This window comes from Lotus japonicus, chromosome 4 (assembly GCF_012489685.1).
Source record: "Lotus japonicus ecotype B-129 chromosome 4, LjGifu_v1.2".
NCBI classification, from domain to species: Eukaryota; Viridiplantae; Streptophyta; class Magnoliopsida; order Fabales; family Fabaceae; genus Lotus; species Lotus japonicus.
In genome coordinates, this window is record NC_080044.1 from 39,102,725 (window position 1) to 39,108,186 (window position 5,462).

The following is a 5,462-nucleotide window of genomic DNA, read 5'->3' on the forward strand; positions in this document are numbered from 1 at the left end:
TGCTTCTCCCGCAATACGCCCAACACCTGACGCAAATCCCCTTCATGCTCCTCTCTACTCTTCGAGCAGATCAAAATGTCATCAATGAACACTACCACGAACTTGTCCAGAAATGGTCTGAACACTCTGTTCATGTAGTCCATAAACACTACGGGTGCATTAGTAACTCCGAACGGCATCACCAGGTACTCATAATGCCCGTATCGAGTTCTGAACGCTGTCTTCTGGATGTCAGATTCCTTGACTCGAATCTGATGGTATCCTGACTTTAGATCTATCTTCGAGAAAATCACCGCTCCTCGAAGTTGATCCATTAGGTCATCTATCCGAGGCATCGGATAACGGTTCTTCACTGTCACCTTATTCAGCTGTCGGTAATCTACACACAATCTGGACTTCCCATCCTTCTTCTTTACCAATAGCACAGGTGCACCCCATGGCGATACACTAGGTCGAATGAATCCCTTTGAGGATAAATCATCCAACTGCTTTGCCAATTCTGCCAACTCCGCTGGGGCCATACGATAAGGTGCCATTGATATTGGTCCAGTACCGGGCACAATGTCAATAGAGAACTATGTCTCTCTGACTGGTGGCAAACCGGGTACATCTTCTGGGAACACATCGTCATACTCCTGTACCACCAAGGTATTGCGCACATCACAATCCTGTTTCGCTTCGGCAACGATAGAGTTCACATACGCCAGTGAACCCTTCCCCAAGTTGTACGAATTTAAGTAATCCGTAACGCAGAATCCGGAAAGACTACGACCTTATTAGCACAATCCAACAGAACGTGATACTGTGCCAACCAGTCCATTCCCAGAATCACATCGAGCTCTTTAAGCCCTAAACAGACGAGGTTCGCAAAGAACTTCCGATCCTCATAAATCAACGGACATTGCAAGCATGCTGTGCGCATAACTAATCGATCGGCGGCAGGGGTCGACACCACCAAATCGAATGGTAAATCAGCAGTTAGCAATCCTAACTTTTTCACACACTCCTCAGCAATGAATAAGTGTGTAGCACCAGAATCAAATAACACCATTAAAGACTCAAGTATCACGACAATGATACTAATTTCAGACAATCTCACAGTCAAGCAAACATCTTAGCACACAAGTCTACCCAATCTCACCGCGAAGCTTTGAAAACATCTTTATCAAAAACAAAAACATCAACGAGTTCGGAAACTCGTAAGCCCAAAACCCTTAGTGCTCTGGTTTCTCAACCGGAGCTCTGATACCACAATGTAACGCCCCGATTTCTCAAGCGTCAAGTAATTACCAAAATTTCGCAAATAATTTTCGCCGATTCATTTACTCTTCTTTATTTACTGATAAGGGTTCATTTTCCCTTTTTAGAAAACTCTTTATTATCACGTCTTCAGAAAACTTCTTTATCCTAACTCCGACGAAAGAACAATAAATATAAACAGCGGAATAATATTGATAACTTGAAATAAAGTCATAATCAACGTCGAGCATTAAATAACATCATCATAAAACAACCGTAGAAAGTAATGTCGTGGCCACACCCATGTGTGGAAAAACCCACTGTGAAAGTAATCCGGTTACATAAAATAGCCAATTGCCTCCTCAAGTTTAGCAAAATAAGAAAATAAATGAATAAATGAAGTTCCAAGGACAGATATGCGCTCTCACTGGGACCCCCATGCACTCACTGCCCCTCTTGCCCCGCAGAGTCCTTCTTCGGAACCTCGACCTCGCCACCCCGTGCTTTCTTCCTCGGCCTTGGACCAACCTTCGTGTTGAATATCCAACGGGCACCACCACCATAAGGACGTCGCTTCATTCCAGCGTCCGCGTTCACTGAAGCGACGGACTCTTCACTATCCTCGTGCTTAACCGGTGACACTCGTGATTCTTCATCCTTGGGATGAAGGAACCTCGCTGGCGGGTATGGCATGTCATAGATCCCTCCCCGAATCATCTGACTCTCCACTATGTTGCCGTCCTCGTCCTCCCCAATGATGCACACATCTCCGACATAGATCTTCCGAATCCCAGAGGTGTCGGTCCCCCAGGCTTCGTCATCGTACTGGTCCTCAAGTTTCATGGTCCACCGATGGACATGTGCCATCGTCGTCGTTCTCGTCATCTACCCCCCCCCCCAAATAAACACATAGCAAACAAGAAAGGGTCAGGTCAAACAGAAAAACAATAACAAATCACAGTAAGGAACAATATATTTATATATATAACATATCTCTTATGGAAAGTTTCAAGTTAATTAGTCAATGCTAACGGATTCCTCACTTCAAACAACCCACCAAAACTCCTTGGCCAATCACGTGCGTCCGCAGAGGCACAATTCTCAGAGGGGGACTCACCGTCCAAGACCTCAATCACGTGGATCCACAGTATCCACAAAACACATCACGTGCGTCCGCAGAGGCACAGTTCTCAAGAAAATCTCCCTCGCGTGCAAGATACCATCGTTCTCATGGCCCATAGTCCACTATAGACCTATGTCCATCTCAAATCTCATCATTAAAAATTACACTTGCATGCGAGTTATGTCTCATTCTCTTTAAAGTTTGGCTCTATGGTTATCCTAGAGTCTTATTAAATATTGTCTCAACTATGTTAGCACAATATCACATTCACAATGAATAAAGGGAATTACGGCTAGGTGAGCGACCCATTATTCAATTAATTAATAAACACAATAATTTACTTAAGAAATATCATGAATATAAATCTCATGCATCTCAACACATAATTCATAGCAATCCCATTAATCATAGCATCATGTGAACTTGTGCATAAATCGGAAGAGAGAATTTCACCAAAACCCTTAAAAAGAGTCTCGGCCATTTTTTTTATAAAAAAACAGCAGGAACAGCGCTCACTCCTATGCTTTATCTTTCAAGCTTGAATGCATGCTAGTTTTTTACTTTTCTATAATCATAACGGTAGTTTGTTATAGAATTGAGACTTGTTGTGAGATTACCTCTTCTATACTTGCTGCTAGGAATAGAGGAAGGGTTGAGGTTTGTTGGCCTGAATTGCATGCTTAGTGCTTCTAACAAATGTTTTGGTTATCAAGGAATTGAATCTATCTTTTGATTAGAAAGGGTTTTCTTTACGAGGAATCGATAGATGACTATCTAGGCTAGAACATCAAGGAGAGACTCATGATTTATTGAATAGGAAGGTTTGCTAAAACTGAATTTGTTGAGCAAGAAACCAAGGAAATCTCATCTCTGAATTTCAATCGCTTTATTACTTGATCACTTGTCTTTTTACAAACTCAAGAAACAACCAATCATTAAAACTGAATTTTACTCGCTTTTCAACCTTGAACTTGAATCTTAAACTGGATTTGCAATCTAATTCCCTGAGGTTCGATAATTTAAAACCGCGTAGATTCTGTGCACTTGCAGAAGAACCAACAAGTTTTTGGCGCCGTTGCCGGGGAATTGTTTTGCGATTTTTGGTTTAAGTTTTTAGTTTGTGGTTTTATTTTTGTTTTGAACTTGTCTAGAATTGGTGCTACTAATCTTTCTCTGTTTAGTATCAAACTTTCAGGCTACTCTCACAAGAGACACCGTCATGGGTGGCCATATGACGGAGGAGGAGATGCAAGCCCATATTGAGGCAAGAATCCAAGAGGGTATCACCCTCCGTTTGCGTGAACAAGAAGGTGAGAATGCCAACCGAACTCTTCGGGAACTAACTTCGGGGTCCATGAGCTTTGACTATCCCGGAAGTATTGTCATTCCCGAAGGAGTGGGGAACTTTGAGTTGAGACCGGCATTCATCAACATGGTGAGCCAAAGCCAATATGGTGGAGGTTCCTTGGAAGATCCTCATGCTCATTTGGAAAGGTTCATCCGTAATTGCAACACGTATCGGGTGGTGAACGTTCCTTCGGAAGCAATCCGGTTGAGCCTATTTCAATTTTCTTTGAAGGACGCAGCAGAGGATTGGCTGAACTCACAACCTCAAGGGAGTCTCACTACTTGGGAAGACCTTGCAGAAAAATTCACAACGAGGTTCTTCCCATGGTCCCTTTTGAGGAAATTGAAGAATGACATCATGACTTTCACACAATCCTCAGATGAAAATCTTTATGAGGCTTGGGAGCATTTCAAGAAGCTTTTGAGGAAATGTCCTCAACACAATCTCACCCAAGCATTTCAAGAAGCTTTATGATGGGTTACTATACTCATCACGGTTTGGCTTGGATGCGGCTTCAAGTGGGGAGTTCGATGCTCTTCCCCCACAAGCAGGGTATGATTTGATAGAGAAAATGGCGATGAGAGCCATGAACTCCGAGAATGAACGCCAAATCCGAAGAAGTTCTTTTGAAGTGGAAACTTATGACAAGCTCATAGCCTCCAACAAGAAACTCTCCGAGGAAGTAGCGGAAATCCGGAAACATATACAGGATACCAAGTCAATTGGAGCAAGATAGTAACCAGCGTACTGTCAATGATGATGTTAGCAAGGTCAGAACATTGACTCAAGGTGGAAAAGCTCCAACCTCAAAACAAGGTCCTCTTGACCAGCCGCAAATTGTTGTAAAGACGGTTGGCAAGAAGAGTCTTGAAGAGCTGATTGAAGGATTTATTGATCATTCAGCGAGCAATTAAAAGTTCCACGAGTTGGCCATAAAGAGCTTGGAGAGTCAATTGGGACAGCTAGCGAAACAAATGTCCGAAAATCACCAAGCTAAGTTCTCTTCCGAAACTTTAACTTTAACTGAGCAAGAAAATACTGCTGTTGTTTCTACTAGGAGTGGAAGAGTGTTACATGAGCCAGAGAAAAAAGTTGAGGGAGAGAAAAATGAGGAAGCTGAGGTAGAAAGAGATGAGGGTGTTATGGAGGAAAGAGCTAGAGAGCCCACTAGGACTAGGGTTGTAAACACTCATATCCCTGAGCTCCGCAAGATTCCATTTCCCAAGGCTTTGGTTAAGAAAAATTTGGATAAACAATTTTCTAAGTTCTTGGAGGTTTTTAAGAAACTCCATATTAATATCCCTTTTTCTGAAGCCTTGGGGCAAATGCCAATCTATGCTAAGTTCATGAAAGATATCCTCAGTAAGAGAAGGAAGTTGAGTGAGGTCGATGAAACTATCTTGATGACCGAAGAGTGTAGTGCCATTTTGCAAAGGAAGATGCCTAAAAAGAGGAGAGATCCCGGGAGTTTTACTATTCCGGTGGAGATAGAGGGGTTAACTATGGTAGAAGCCTTGTGTGATTTAGGAGCGAGTATCAACTTGATGCCGCTTAGTATGTTTAAAAGGTTGAACTTAGGTGAGGTTACCCCAACTATGATTTCTTTGAAAATGGCGGATAGGTCCTTAAAAACCCCTTACGGGATCATTGAAGATGTTGTGGTTAAGGTGGATAAGTTTGTCTTCCCAGTGGAATTTGTCATTTTAGACATGGAAGAGGACTCTAAAGTTCCTCTCATACTGGGGAGACCAT

General features: G+C 42.6%; 1 non-coding gene across 1 annotated transcript; it reads right to left on the reverse strand.

Moving 5' to 3' along the window:
• Nucleotides 1-4,049: 4,049 nt before the first annotated feature.
• On the reverse strand, nt 4,050-4,156 carry LOC130716348 (small nucleolar RNA R71). Its single transcript, XR_009011965.1, has one exon. It is a non-coding gene; the product is annotated as a small nucleolar RNA R71 (small nucleolar RNA).
• Between the last annotated feature and the right edge of the window lie 1,306 nt (nt 4,157-5,462).